Here is a 16481-nt window from a genome sequence, read left to right on the forward strand (position 1 = left end):
GACCTTTTCTCAGAAAGGCACTGTCTCCTGAGAGCCCTCTGTGGAGTGAGACAGAGACCATTCTGCAACGATGCCTTCAGCACAAACCAAAGCAGCTCTTAGAACCACTGCGGCTGCTGCTAAGTCGCTTCAGTTGTGTCCGACTCTGTGCGACCCCATAGACGGCAGCCCACCAGGCTCCCCCGTCCCTGGGATTCTCCAGGCAAGAACACTGGAGTGGGTTGCCATTTCCTTCTCTTAGAACCACAGAAACAACCAAACTCCCGCACCTCCTGCCCCGCGCCCTCACCCCCCCCCCCCCCATTTCCTAGCTAACACGAGTAACTACCGCTTCCTTATGGTTCTTTTTGAATGACGGCGTTAGCTGGATCCTGTCATATCTTTGATGACAATCATTAAGATACTCAATCACCAAATTACCCCTCCTTTCTAACCACACCTGGTCCAGAGCAAGCCTCACCCTGATGAACCGAAGTGAAGCGAAGTGAAGTTACTCGGTCGTGTCCGACTCTTTGCGACCCCGTGGACTGTAGCTTACCAGGCTCCTCTGTCCATGGGATTTTCCAGGCAAGAGTACTGGAGTGGGTTGCCATTTTGAACTCATCTAACAGAAACGCAAACCCTTTTATGAGCCCCTCCCAATTCCCTCCTATCTATGCGGCACAATTCCATGGCGTTTACAGTCACCCTTGCTTTATTTTTTATAGTGAAAAATCACAAGTTCAGAATTAAGTGCCAGGCGTTGTGGTTTTGACAAAGAGCGTTTCCTTGGGGGCTAAGACGCAAACGGTGTCTGGACGGTGGGGAAGGGCACAAAATATGGAACGCTTCAGGAATTCGCGTGTCATCCTTGCTCAGGGGCCATACAAATCTCTGTATCGTTCCAATTTTAGTATATGTGCTGCCAAAGCGAGACCACCCTTGCTTTGTTTGACTACTGGTGGGAACCTAAGGGGCTGGTGGCTTTAACGCAGGATGTAGTCCGACTCGATGGTCATGCGTAAGCTCTGGGATTTGGTACGGAAAGGAAGCCTGGCCTGCTGCAGTCCATGGGGTCACTAAGAGGCGGACAGGGCTGAGTGAACTGAACTGTAGTCCGCAGAGGGCCCGAGTTTGATGTTTTCCCGTGCGCCACCTGGTGGTTACGTTATGCAATCGCAGGAACTTTCATCTGGGCTGCTTCCTCAAAGGCCACTCCTTTGCCCCTTTTCAGTTTACCATTCCTCCTCCTTCCCTTTCTTCCCCCCCTCTCTCTTTTTTAAGGCAGACGTTTTTGATTGTTTTCTTTTTTTGCCTGTATTGAGTCTTCATTGCTGCTCGGGCTTTTCTCTAGTTGTGGTGAGTAGGGCTACTCTCTAGTTGCGGTGGGAGGGCTTCTCATTGCGGTGGCTAATTGTGGTAGCCTCTCGTGTTCTGGAGCCTGGACTCGAGGGCGTACTGGCTTTAATAGTTGCAGCACATGGGCTCAGTCGTTGCAGGTCCCAGGTTCTAGAGCACAGGCTCGGTAGTTGTGGCCCTTGGGCTTAGTTGGTCCTCGGCATGTGGGACTTCTCTGATCAGGGATTGAACCCCGTCTCCTACACGGGCAAGGTGATTCTTTACCACCCCCCACCCCACACACATCTGTCCCCAACCCCCGCCCCCGCGGGAAAAGGCTTTATTTCCTTTGGGATAGTGTGAATGGTTGACCATACTGAACAAGTTCCTCTAACTTACTTATCTTTGACTCAATTTCACCAGCTGGGGAATCTCAAGCTTCAGCCTTTACCATCCCTGCGCTTTCTCTATATACCTGGAAACGGAGGAAGGGTCAGCAGAGGCCTCCGTGGGTACAGTTAGGCTCCGTCTGGGGGAATAGGAGCTCCAGAAGCATTTCTACCACAGCTTCTCTTCCCAGAATTTACACCCTTGAAATAAGGGGTAAACTGCTCAGGTAAATTATTGTTTTAATATTCCCAAATATGAGGTACAAAAGTCACCAGAAATATTCTGGACTAGTGCAGAATACTGGCTTTAAATTTAAAAGTTAATTTTTGTTGTGACTTTTATTACCTATAATAAAACGTATCCTATATAATAATGCATGGCTGTGGCCTAGGTGAAGTAATGACAGCAGCATATTTCTTTTTTTTGTCATATAAATATGTTTATGGTGTGGAAACTCAAATAGTCATGATGATATGACTGCAGAAGACTAAAAACAATGACCACTCTAGACAGTGACACAGTAATGAAAAAGGTTGGCATCATCATGTAAGAACTTCCATTATAATTACACCACAAGAGGTTTCTAAGATGTTGTGATTGGAGCACATTAATACACTTTCCTATGACACTACTTTAGCTACTTCCTAAGGCAATCCTCTCCTATGGTAAAACCGATATGATTTTTTTTTTAAAATCAGATTTGTATTTTTTAAAAGATATTTTCAGGTTATTTTAGAAAATACAAAACCGGTTTTACTTGATTAAATGATAGGTACTTTTAGTACATGATGTGGTTTTTCTAACACTACTGCAAAGGCTGACTTTTATATGTCAGTTTTTTTAATTAAAAATTTTTTTTAATTTGGCTGTGTCACATGGCTTTTGGGTCATGAGACTTGTGGGATCTTAGTTTCCCTGCTGCTGTCACTTCAGTTGTGTCCGAGTCTGTGCAACCCCATAGATGGCAGCCCACCAGGCTCCCCCATCCCTGGGATTCTCCAGGCAAGAACACTGGAGTGGGTTGCCATGCCCTTCTCCAATGCATGAAAGTGAAAATGAAGTCGCTCAATCGTGTCCAACTCTCAGCAACCCCATGGACTGCAGCCCACCAGGCTCCTCCATCCATGGATTTTCCAGGCAAGAGTACTGGAGTGGGGTGCCATTGCCTTAGTTTCCCTACCAGGGATCAAACATGCCCCTTGCAGTGGAAGCTCGATGTCCTAACCACTGGACTGCTGGGGAATTCCCTATATATCACTTTTAAAGTTCCACAAATAATTCATTGATAAAGAAAATCTCATTGAAAAAAATCAAAACTCAGAAAAATACAGGTTAATGGTAGAAGTCACCCATCATTCCCAACCCTTCCCCTGAATCTCACTCCCCTTCCTTAGAATGACAACTACTACCGTTTTTGTGTGCTCCCTTCCAGAGCACTTTTTTTTTTTTGGCATTTACATTCACATACATGCACATGTAATAATAGTGTTTCTTTCATATTAAGGTGTTTCAGATACATAATTATCCTATTTAATCCCTGTAGAGGAGGCAAAATTTTACCTAACCTTTGGGTGAAGAATTGATGCTTTCGAATTGTGGTGCTAGTGAAGACTCTTGAGAGTTCTGTGGACTGCAAGGAGCTCAAACCAGTTAATCTTAGAGGAAATCAACCCTGAATATTCATTGGAAGGGCTGTTGCTGAAGCTGAAGCTCCAGTACTTTGGCCATTTGAGGTGAAGAGCCTTGTTGGAAAAGACTCTGAAGCTGGGAAAGATTGACGGCAAAAGGAGGAGGGGGGCGGTGGAGGATAAGATGGTTAGATAGCATCACCAGCTTAATCGACATGAATTTGAGCAAATTCTGGGAGACAGTGGAGGACAGAAGAGCCTGGTGTGCTACAGTCCATGGGATCGCAAAGAGTACGGCACGACTTAGTGACTGAACAACTTAGAGTTTGCATCTGGGCATTAGATTTAAATTTGCATGAGGAGATTAACCAGAGAAAAGCATACATATTTATTTAGTATAATTTTAATGTGACAGGAAAGCCCTCATAAGGAAATAAAGATCTAATGAACAAAGACAGGTAATTCTGGAAAACTAACTAAAATAAACAGGGAGGCTAAAGAAAGGTAAGAGTTATTTTAACAAGGTCTTTTTGCACAGAAGTCTCTTGCCTTCACCTTCCCACCCTTGATGATAAGGTTGTTTGCTTTCAGTAGGAGGACATCTCTCATAGGCCGGTTTCCAATTCCAACAGTGTGTGTGTGCTCAGTTGTGGCCAACCCCCTGGACTGTAGCCCGCCAGGCTCCTCTGTCCATGAGATTTTCCAGGCAAGAATGCTGGAGTGGGTTGCTGCTTTCTCCTCCAGGGGATCTTCCCTGCTCAGGGATCGAACCCAAGTCCCCTGTGTCTCCTGCATTCAGGGTGGATTGTTTACTGCTTGAGCCATCGGGAAAGCCATAGGGCAGTTTATCTCCTGCTTTTAGGAAGAAAAGAGAGCTGGTCAGCTCACTTGCTGTGTATCTTTAGCTCAAAATAATCCTCAGGCCAAAGTGGCCTGTTTTGAGTTGGCATTCTCTGGCACCCTTCATCTTCACAACCGCCTTTGAGGCTGTGCCATTAGTTACCCAGGTACAGAGAATATACAGTCCATGGAATTCTCCAGGCCAGAATACTGGAGGGGGTAAGCTTTCCCTTCTCTGAGGGATCTTCCCAACCCAGGGATCGAACCCACATCTCCTGTAGGCGGATTCTTTACAACTGAGCTATCAGGGAAGCCCCCAGCTCAAAATAATCCTCAGGCCAAAGTGCTCTGTTTTGAGCAGGCATACTCTGCCGCCCTTCATCTTCACCACCACCTCTGAGGCTGTGCTATTAGTTACTCATGTACAGATAAGGACGAGAATCACAGAGGAGGTCGCAGTTCAAGTTGCACCACTGGTGAATAATGAAGCCAGATTTTGAGCTGTCTGGGCTCAGTGTCCCAAACTCGCAATCTCAACTCTGTATCACCTCCTAGTGGCAAGTTCAATAATACCCCAGCTGCTTTTTGGTTTTAACCACAGGAGTTGAGTGGGCTACATGCTTGTTGCTATGTGGATTTTCAGTGGTTACTGATGAGACTGCAATGGTGGTCACCCGGGAACTTTGTGCAGCAGAATCCAGGCTGTTGCAAAGCTTCACTGTGGTATAAACACAGTAGGAATGCAGTACAAAGTGCTGCTAACTTGAAGCAACAAACGCAGTGGCTACTGAGCCATGCCAAAACAGGAGAAGCCAGAGGGCAGCAACAAAAACCAGTCAGTTCAGTTCAGTTGCTCAGTCGTGTCCAACTCTGCAGCCCCATCGACTGCAGCACACCAGGCTTCCCTGTCCATCACCAACTCCCAGAGCTTGCTCAAACTCATGTCCATCAAGTCAGTGATGCCATCCAACCATCTCATCCTCTGTCGTCCCCTTCTCCTCCTGCCGTCAATCTTTCCCAGCATCAGGGTCTTTCCCAATGAGTCAGTTCTCCGCATCAGGTGGCCAAAGTATTGGAATGTCAGCTTCACCATCAGTCCTTCCAATGAATATTCCAGATTGATTTCCTTTAGGATGGACTGGTTTGATCTCCTTGCAGTCCAAAGGAATCTTAAGAGTCTTCTCCAACACCACAGTTCAAAAGCATCATTTCTTCGGTGCTCAGCTTTCTTTATAGTCCAACCCTCACATCTGCCGGGAGCAGGAGCTCCGCCTGTGGCAAAGGTCATGAGGAAGGAGGCTTGGCATACGCAAAGGTGGGATTGAGCCTCAGGAGTCCCCCTGGAAATTCTCGAGCATCTACCCCCAAAACCAGAGTCTGCCTACTCTCTGCTTTGTGCTCTCACCTACACCTCTCTGACTTTACGGGGGGCTGTCCCCCACCACCTCTCTCTGAAAAAGGAGTTAACTTACAGCTCCAGTTAATAATTCCTGGGTGTGACAGTGTTTCAACCTACAAACTCCTTTGGAAGTCCTCTAGCCTGCCTGAATAGGTTTTTCCGGCCACATGTGATTGTTCAGAGCCTCCTAACTGTGAGAGGCAGGAGATGTTCTAAACTGTCTAAATACAGATTCCTTTGAGCAGTTAAAAGATTGATTAGAAATTGTATTGGTGAAGGGATTTTCACTTGTTGGGCCAATGTTTGCTGCTAAGTTTCCATATCCCTTACCTGCTGTGTCCCTGGCAGTGTATTGATTAATATAATTGGTGTAAGTAGTGGCTTTAATGTTTGTAACCTTGGACCCTTGAGTTAATTCTTTTTCTTGTTGTAGCCCACCACACCTTTGCCCTATAGGAATGCAACTGTATCTAATACTTTTGGAGGGTGGCACCTGACTAATCACCTTTAGAGAAAAATAAGTTTTCTGAAGAAAGGGTCTTAAAATGTTAACAGGCCTCCGGGCCAGAAGATGATGCAAATCACCTAAACTTTTGCATATGATAAGTTTGCAGGAAGAAAGCCTGGTTTACGGCATGACTCTACCCTTTCCCCCATTATCCTCTATGCATAACTTAAGGTATAAAAACTACTTTGGAAAATAAAGTGTGGGCTTTGTTCACCGAAACTTGGTCTCCCCATGTCATTCTTTCTCTCACCTTCTGGCTGAATTATTCAGCCTCTTTTCTCCACTAAATTTTCTCACTGAGCTATCCTTATTTAACCACTCTTTATATCTTTAATTAACATTTAAATAAGCTGTTGTTTCCTGATCGCCGATGCCGTCTCCCCTTCAAATTCCCTGGATCCACCGGGGCTGGACCCTGGGACACATCCATACATGACCACTGGAAAAACCATAGTTTTGACTAGATGAACCTTTGTTGGCAAAGTAATATCTCTGCTTTTAAATATGCTGTCTAGGTTGGTCATGGTTTTTCTTCCAGGGAACAAGTGTCTTTTAATTTCATGGCTGCAGTCACCATCTGCAGTGATTTTGGAGCCCAAAATAATAGTCTGTCACTGTTTCCACTGTTTCCCCATCTATTTGCCATGAAGTGATGGGACCAGATGCCATGATCTTAGTTTTCTGAAAGTTGAGTTTTAAGCCAGCTTTTTCACCCTACTCTTTTATTTTCATCAAGATGCTCTTTAGTTCTTTGCTTTCTGCCATAAGGGTGGTGTCATCTGCATATCTGAGGTTATTGATGTTTTCCCTGGAAATCTTGATTCCAGATTGTGCTTCATCCAGCCTGGCATTTTGCATGATGTACTCTGCATTTAAGTTAAATAAGCAGGGTGGCAATATACAGCCTTGACATACTCCTTACCCAATTTGGAACCAGTCTGTTGTTCCATATCCAGTTCTAACAGTTGCTTCTTGACCTGCATACAGATTTCTCAAGAGGCAGGTCAGGTGGTCTGGTATTCCCATCTCTTTCAGAATTTTCCACAGTTTGTTTTGATCCACACAGTCAAAGGCTTTGGCGTAGTCAATAAAGAAGAAGTAGATGTTTTTCTGGAATTCTCTTGCTTTTTTGATGGTCCAATGGATGTTGGCAGTTTGATCTCTGGTTCCTCTGCCTTTTCTAAATCCAGCTTGAACATCTGGAAGTTTATGGTTCATGTACTGTTGAAGCCTGACTTGGAGAATTTTGAGCATTACTTTGCTAGCTTGTGAGATGAGTGCAACTGTGCGGTAGTTTGAACATTCTTTGGCATTGCCTTTCTTTGGGATTGGAATGAAAACTGACCTTTTTCAGTCCTGTGACCACTGCTGAGTTTTCCAAATTTGCTGGCATGTTGAATGCAGCCAAAACCCAGCAACAAAAACCCAGCACAGCCAAAAACAAACGTGTGGTTGGTACAGTCGGTCTAAGCCTTTATGTATTGTCAAAAACTGGGATGGGTTTCTCCAAACTGAAAGATTCACTTAACTGTCTTTGTCAGTTGGGTAAAACTAAATTTGGGAATATTTCATCACCATCACTTTCTTGCCGCATTCTTGACCTGCAGGAGGGTTTCCACAAAGACTGTTCCAAAATTTATCAAGAGTAAAAAAGTAGGTTTGTCCTTGGATTTCATTTTATGCCCCTGTCTTTGTTTCATTTATGTAATAAAGATAATCCTAGCCATATCCCTTCAGAAAATTGAGGATTATATTAAAGGATATGTCAGGAAGCAACAGTTAGAACTGGACATGGAACAACAGACTGGTTCCAAATAGGAAAAGGAGTTCTTCAAGGCTGTATATTGTCACCCTGTTTATTTAACTTATATGCAGAGTACATCATGAGAAACGCTGGACTGGAAGAAACACAAACTGGAATCAAGATTGCCACGAGAAATATCAATAATCTCAGATATGCAGATGACACCACCCTTATGGCAGAAAGTGAAGAGGAACTAAAAAGCCTCTTGATGAAGGTGAAAGTGGAGAGTGAAAAAGTTGGCTTAAAGCTCAACATTCAGAAGACAAAGATCATGGCATCCGGTCCCACCACTTCATGGGAAATAGATGGGGAAACAGTGTCAGACTTTATTTCTCTGGGCTCCAAAATCACTGCAGATGGTGACTGCAGCCGTGAAATTAAAAGACGCTTACTCCTTGGAAGGAAGGTTATGACCAACCTAGATAGCATATTCAAAAGCAGAGACATTACTTTGCCAACAAAGGTCCATCTAGTCAAGGCTATGGTTTTTCCTGTTGTCATGTATGGATGTGAGAGTTGGACTGTGAAGAAGGCTGAGTGCCGAAGAATTGATGCTTTTGAACTGTGGTGTTGGAGAAGACTCTTGCGAGTCCCTTGGACTGCAAGGAGATCCAACCAGTCCATTCTGAAGGAGATCAGCCCTGGGATTTCTTTGGAAGGAATGATGCTGAAGCTGAAACTCCAGTACTTTGGCCACCTCATGCGAAGAGTTGACTCATTGGAAAAGACTCTGATGCTGGGAGGGATTGGGAGCAGGAGGAGAAGGGGACGACAGAGGATGAGATGGCTGGATGGCATCACTGACTCGATGGACGTGACTCTAGGTGAGCTCCAGGAGTTGGTGATGGACAGGGAGGCCTGGCGTGCTGCGATTCATGGGGTCACAAAGAGTCAGACACAACCGAGCGACTGATCTGATCTGATCTGATCTAGTGACACTTTATAAGTTGGAACGTGCTGAAAGTTCCTTTCTCTGACAGTTCCTCAAGCCTTCCTCTCTGGGCTGCAAAGATGGATGAATTAGCTCTTAGCATCAATCATTAAGAAACAGTTAATGAAAGTGCTCAGATATGATTAATGCTTTCTAAATAACATTCAACCAACACAGACTCTACCTCTGTAACCTCTTGCTACGAATATCTGGTTAAAATATCATAGTGATAGACCACTATTCTTCAGCATTGATATAAGCACATTCCCTTCTAGAGAATATAAAGAAATAAGATGAAAACTGCATTAAGTGCCTGGCACTAGTAGGCATTCACTTATCTATTCAAAGAATAAAAAAGAAACACTGATTCTGGTTCAGCTGTATTAAAAGTTGACCTGTTTAAATTTATCACAACTTTCATAGTCATCATTTTTTCTCATCTTAAGATTAAGGAAATAATGCTGTCATTGTTTTCATCTCTCAGATGTGTTATGAGATTGAGATCATAGATGGAGCATTTTATTTCAATCTGTAGATTTAATATATTGCCTTTTTCTTTTCCATTATTACAAGTTAATTACAAGATACGGAACATAGTTTCCTGTGCTATGTACAGTGGGATCTTGTTATTTGTCTGTTTTATATATAGTGGTTTGTATCTGCTAATCCCAAACTTCCGATTATCCCTTCCCCTCTTTCCCTGTGGTAACTGTAAGTTTGTTTTGTGTGAGTCTGTTTCTGTTTTGTGAATAATTTCATTTGTATCATATTTTACACTCGACATATAAGTGATATCGTGCGATATTTGTCTTCTCTGTCTGACTTCCTTCACTTAGTATAATAATCTTTAGGTCCATCCATATTGTTCCAAATGGCATTCATTCTTTTTTATGATTGAGTGGGACTTCCCTGGTGGCTCAGATGGTAAAAGCGTCTGCCTGCAATGCGGGAGACCCAGGTTCCATCCCGGGGTCGGGAAGATCCCCTGGAGAAGGAAATGGCAACCATTCCAGTATTCATGCCTGGAAAATCCCATGGATGGAGGAGCCTGGTGGGTTACAGTCAGTGGGGTTGCAAAGAGTCCGACACAACTGAGCGACTTCATGTCACTTCAGTATTTCACTGAATATATTTGGACATTTAGTTTGCTTCCATATTTTGGCTATTGTAAATAATGACATGAACATTGGGGTGCATGTATCTTTTCAAATTAGAGTTTTCTCTGGATATGCCCAGGAGTGGGATTTCTGGATCATATAGCAACTCTATTTTTAGTTTTCTGAGCAACCTTCATATTATTTTCCATAGTGGTTGTACCAGTTACATTCCCACAACAGTGTAGGAGGGTTCCCTTTTCTAAGATATTGTTTATAGTTGTATCTTCCATTAAGGCCCACATAGGAAGGTTAGTTATCAGGATCAATGGGCGGCATCAGTGGTTATGGAAGCTGGCAGTGCTCAGGTCTGGGATTAAGCAGGGGGACCAAGGCTGGTTAAGCAGTAGATAAAGCAGGGACTTGGGGAGGGTGGGGAGCCTGAGAAGGGACACCTAGGGGAAAGAAGCATTTAGAACTCAGGGCGGGTTTCACCAAGTGGATGGGAATTAGTCAGCATTGGGAAGAGGGTAGAAGGCAAAGGACTCACCAAAAGTCAGACACAAGGCAAGAGACTGGCAATCAGAGGGAGCAGACAGTTCTAGTGCAGGAGTTAGCTGAACTTGTCCTGATTCACTGTGTCTGTGCCAGAATTCTGTTGAGCTTTGCTCGGTAAGGTTTTGCTGACACATGGAGCTGAGGCTGGAGTCAACACTTAGAAGTGGTCACCGTCTAATCAGGCCATGTTGCTTGCAGCTGTTGCCATGTTATACGTGTGTATTCATGGTCCCATCTGCTGCTAACTGAGTCATTCTTGCAAAGAAAGTATCAATTCAATTATGTGCATCATATACTTTACACAAATCCTATGAGTGCTATTACAAAAATAACACATTTGGGAAGCACAACAAATGCTTAAGTTGGCAATTTTCACACGTGATTCTGATAGTGCTGTTAACCTTGCTGGGAGACATGAATGTTACAAATACTACTAACATTCACCCACTTTTCTTCAGTGTTTTAATATTTGCCATAGGCTGTAGTTCTCTGCAATACCACTAAACTTAATATTTATTAATTATTATATTTATTTCCAATATTTATAATCATGAATAAAAGAGAATAAAAAAGAATATTGGCAGTATTTTAAGGAAAATGGTTTTTGGGCTTCTTGGGAATTTTGGTATCTCATTCCTAAATCCCGAAGATTAATATGTGTCAGGAATTTGAAAACTTTAGTTTAATGTTCTCTGTTGTGTTTGGGAGGGTTAAGGCTTTGCAACTGTGGAGAAGCAAGGTGTTGAAAATGGTTGTGGGTTCCAACTGTAACATGGTGTGAAGTCTCAAGGTGGAATGTTAGGGTGAACGACAGTGTGGTCAGTGTTCTTCCATATATGAAGGGTGGCTTGTAATTAAAATATTCTTCCAGGTTAAGTGAAATATTATGTAGATTAAGATACTTATGTAGGTTATACAGGCAATAAAATCACAAGGATGAAAAATTTTGACTTAATTTCTCCCTGTTATTAGAAACGTTATAGAATCCAAAAAGGTGAGATTAAAATGGAAGATGAACTTGATGTTTACAGAAAGTTCCTTTTTAAAATAATGATTCATGATCATGGCAGAGCTCATTCTGTGTGTTGACCAAATCATTTCATTTCCTTTTGAGCTCACAGCAAGTCTACATTTCCCAGGACCCCGTATATAAACTTCCTCACGCTCTTTTAGTTAGGCTGTCTCTCCATCTGTGAGGCTGAAAGTGAAGACTCTGAGATGGCAGAGGTGTGTGATAGGAGCAGTGCCAATCATGGAAGTTGCTGCTTGGAGAACAGTTGTCCCAGAAAACCCTCTGACCAGGAACATTGGCACAATCGAGAAACAAATTTCTATACTATTCAGCCATTGAAAGTTCAGGGTTTATTTGTTACCTGGCAGAGCCTAACTATCTTAACACCATGCTATGATCATCCCTACTCCTTATTGGAAAGAGGGGTCACCTCAACATGAGGAGGAACAGTGTGTGGGGTGTACAGTGTGGGGAGTGACTGCACAATAAGGCATATTTATACTGTTTTAAGGGCTTCCCTGGGCTTCCTAAGTGGCTCAGTGGTAAAGAACCTGCCTGCTAATGCAGGATCTCCTGCAGGAGACGTGGATTTGATTCCTGGGTTGGGGAGATCCACTGAAGAAATGGCAATCCACTCCAGTATGCTTGCCTGGGAAATACCATGGACAGAGGAGCCTGGTAGGGCTACAGTTCATGGGATCACAAAAGAGTTGGACATGACTGAGTGACTTTTACTTTTAACTTTAAAGGGCTTCTCTGGTGGCTCAGGTGGTAAAGAATCTTCCTGCAGTGCAAGAGAGCCAGGTTCTATCCCTGGGTTGAGAAAATACCCTGGAGAAGGGAATGGCTACCCCCTCCAGTATTCTTTTCTCAAGAATTCCATGGACAGTGGAGCCTGGTGGGCTACAGTCCATGGCATCACAGAGTGGACTCAACTGAGCGACTAAGTGTGCGTATGCACACACACACACACACTCTAGTATGTGAAGGACATTACAGGAAAATGCATTCCCCATATGTGGAAATGACGTGCCCCTTGAGAAATGAGCAAACAAAACTTGCTTCTATTGGATCAGGCTACCATCAGTTGAAACAACTCAAAAAGAGCTCTTTTCATCAAACCACGGAGGAGCCTCTGTCAGTGTTCCTCTACCCTGTTTGTTCATTATGCTGTAATAAATCACAGTGTATTGTTCTTTGTACAGTAGACTCTTGGGAATGTGGCGGTGTAAGTCTCTATCTTTGTGTCTTGTCAAAGCTGACTTTGGGGCCAGATCCTGAATGTGAGGTTCCCACCAGCTCTCTGCTTCCCAGGAAGACCCTCTTTAGCAGGCAGCAAGTCTTACCAGCCAAAGCTTCTCACACCAAGTTGTCTTAAACGGTTTATAGTAACTTAGGCCTTAAAATAAGCAGATTGTCAGCAACAGGAAACACCTGAAAAGGGAAAGCATGCTGGACAGCAATTACTGCAAGATCACTCAGCAACACTGGGTGTCTTCCTGGGAGCAGAGCCATGGGAACTGAGAGGGCTGCATGGCTGCCATTTTCTTGACTGAGAGTTTAGTTTGGTCTAGAATCTGCCTCCTGTCTTGACACAAATAGCACGTATGCAGATAAATGTAAGTGCAACAGTTTATCTAATTTAAATAAAAAATCTAAGGTCAGATTCTTACTTAGATTCAGTGTTTCAGAGTTCAAAAAGATAAGAGAATCCACTCCAGCAGATGAAGCTACTGGGGCCTTGTCAGAAATGGAATAATTCTATAAGCCCTTAAGAGAATGGAGAAGTGAGAATCAAGACTACATTTACACAGGAGATGTATTCAGTGACATGGCAAAAATCAAATTACATTCTGAATCTCTGGCAGTCTCTCAGCTACAAATACTAAGTTGTACAAATCCCAACTGAATGAATGCGTGAAACAGCTCCTTATTAAACCACACTGGAAACAGCCCTTCCTCACTTACAGCTCCCTGAGCAAGTTATTTATGAATGAGCTGATGGTGTCCCTCGGTGGCCACCCTGTGGAATCACCTGGCACAGGTGCTTCCTTGCTTGGTACTGGCCATCTCTTTACTCTTGTACTTACAGTGCAGCATTTCTGAGAATCAAAAGTTTAAAAGTGGGATTTAGGTACTCTATATGGACTTATGTGTTATGGGAGTTTTAGTTGTTAAAACTAAAGAGAACTAAAATGGGTAATCAAATCTTTAAATTTATTTCACACTCTTCAAATATTTATTTCTAATACTTGGCTCATATTCTTTAATTTTTTTCTTTTTCTTCATAGTTCGACTAGTGAGGATTCAACTGAAACTCAGGAGGTGCTCTTTTGAGAACTCTCTCTGTCTCAATTGTATTCTATTAATGTGGTCTACCACCCTTATGGCAGAAAGTGAAGAGGAACTAAAAAGCCTCTTGATGAAAGTGGAAGTGGAGAGTGAAAAAGTTGGCTTAAAGCTCAACATTCAGAAAACGAAGATCATGGCATCTGGTCCCATCATTTCATGGGAAATAGATGGGGAAACAGTGGAAACAGTGTCTGACTTTATTTTTTTGGGCTCCAAAATCACTGCAGATGGTGACTGCAGCCATGAAATTAAAAGACGCTTACTCCTTGGAAGGAAAGTTATGACCAACCTAGACAGCATACTCAAAAGCAGAGATATTACTTTGCCAACAAAGGTCCATCTAGTCAAGGCTATGGTTGTTCCAGTAGTCATGTATGGATGTGAAAGTTGGACTGTGAAGAAAGCTGAGCGCTGAAGAATTGATGCTTTTGAACTGTGGTGGGGAAGACTCTTGAGAGTCCCTTGGACGGCAAGGAGATCCAACCAGTCCATTCTAAAGGAGATTAGTCCTAGGTGTTCTTTGGAAGGACTGATGCTAAAGCTGAAACTCCAGTACTTTGGCCATCTCATGCAAAGAGTTGACTCATTGGAAAAGACTCTGATGCTGGGAGGGATTGGGGGCAGGAGGAGAAGGGGATGACAGAGGATGAGATGGCTGGATGGCATCACTGACTTGATGGACGTGAGTCTGAGTGAACTCCGGGAGTTGGTGATGGACAGGGAGGCCTGGCGTGCTGCAGTTCATGGGGTCACAAAGAGTCGGACACAACTGAGCGACTGAACTGAACTGAACTGAATGTGGTCTACATGTTGTTTTCATTTTAAAATTTTCTTTGATTTTTTTCATTGAAATAAGGGAAAACCATGGCTCAGAGTGCTCAAAGCCAGTGCTCTGTGACAACCTAGAGGGGTGGGATGGGTGGGAGGTGGCAGAGAGTTTCAAGGAGGGGACATATGTATACCTATGACTGATTCACGTTGATGAATCAACACAATATTGTAAGAAACCAACACAATATTGTAAAGCCATTATCTTCCAGTTAAAAATAAATTTAAAAAGGCAAAAAATAAAAAATAAAATAAGAGGAAACAGTAAAGTATTAAATCACATGGGCAAACAGTGCCACAGATGGCACCCTGTACTTCTGGCTGGCAGGAACCTTTGGACAAGAGCCCAACTCCATTATTTGCTGAGTACCATTGCTTACCATGTAAAAGTGTAGGTTTGAATGTACAGTGCTTGAAAATCAATAACTGTTATAATATTTCCTTTTTCTTTTTGGAGAGTCTTTTTTTTTTTTTTCCCCTTAAAATGGATTTACTTGCCTTCCAGGTTCTTCTTCCACATGTATATATATTGTTTTAAAGAAAATGTCTTCTTCTGTTTCTTGTAATTCCATGCACAGGTGCAAAACCACTGCTAATAGTGACTGGGGACAAAAGCCATATAAGTCCTGAATGAAATAAGACTTTCTAAAAACATACAGTGTCAACTTCTAAAGCCTTTCAAGTACCCAGATGTTTCTTTTCACCTTGTCAGGAATTTCCATAGTCCTTTTCATTCATTTAAAAGTCTACTTTCTTTTTCTTAAAGTGTCAACTTTCAAGATAAATAAAAAGCTACTGATTATATTTAGAATAATTTTTTGTTATTTTCTGCTATTGCAACAGAATGGTTTATTTCTTTTGTTGAAGGATAATTGCTTTACAGAATTTTGTTGTTTTCTGTCAAACCTAAACATGAATCAGCCATAGGTATACATATATTCCCTACCTTCTGAACCTCTCTCCCCTTTCCCTCCCCAAAGAATGGTTTTAAATTTGTTTTTAAACTGCAAACATGGAAGTCTTAAGTGACTGCATGACTTAAACAGTCTTTTGTTTGAGGGCCTAGGAACTAAATATTATCTATTACAATGTTTCTGTGTAAAGATATATATTTTTTAATTTCTGAAGTAACAACACTTACTATGCTTGAGCTATTTGTGATATTTTTATTTGATTTTTTAAAAAATGTACTTATTTATTTATTTGGCTGGGCTGGCTCTTAGTTGTGACACTCGGGATCTTGTTACCGCGTGTGGGATCTAGTTCCCTAACCAGGGATCGGACCAGGGCCCCTTGCTCATATTGGGAACTCTAAGTCTTAGCCACTGAGCTGCCAGGGATGTCTCTTCTTCAGTGTTCTTTAAGCTTCTAAGGATTACTTTGGGCTGAGAGTGAGAGATTGACTTCGTGAAATACTGCCCGTCCCTCTTCTCAGCAGCAGCTAGAACTGGACAGGCCAGACTCTGGTGAGTTTCAGATGTTGTAGAGAAAATGAAATGATAGCATGGATGATACATTCTAACAGTCTGTAATTCTAGAACTGAGCATCAGTTTCCTCTCATGAACAGGTTGCTGTGCAGATTAAATGAAATACTTTATGTAAATGATGTGAAATGCAGTACTCGGGTGCTACCGGTCATGACTGCGTCATCACTATTCACATGGCAACCCCATGGACTGCAGCCTGCCAGACCCTCTGTCCATGGGATTTCCCAGGCGAGAATACTGGAGTGGGTTGCCATGCCCTCCTCCAGGGGATCTTTCCCACCCAGGGACTGAACCTGCATCACCTGTGTCCTGCATTAGAAGGCAGATTCTTT

The 16481-nt window shown here is 42.9% G+C and overlaps 1 non-coding gene across 1 annotated transcript; it reads right to left on the minus strand.

Moving 5' to 3' along the window:
• Positions 1-813: 813 nt before the first annotated feature.
• On the minus strand, positions 814-919 carry LOC129642522 (U6 spliceosomal RNA). Its single transcript, XR_008709790.1, has one exon. It is a non-coding gene; the product is annotated as a U6 spliceosomal RNA (small nuclear RNA).
• Between the last annotated feature and the right edge of the window lie 15562 nt (positions 920-16481).

The sequence above is a fragment of the Bubalus kerabau genome, chromosome 1 (genome assembly GCF_029407905.1).
Source record: "Bubalus kerabau isolate K-KA32 ecotype Philippines breed swamp buffalo chromosome 1, PCC_UOA_SB_1v2, whole genome shotgun sequence".
NCBI lineage: Eukaryota > Metazoa > Chordata > Mammalia > Artiodactyla > Bovidae > Bubalus > Bubalus kerabau.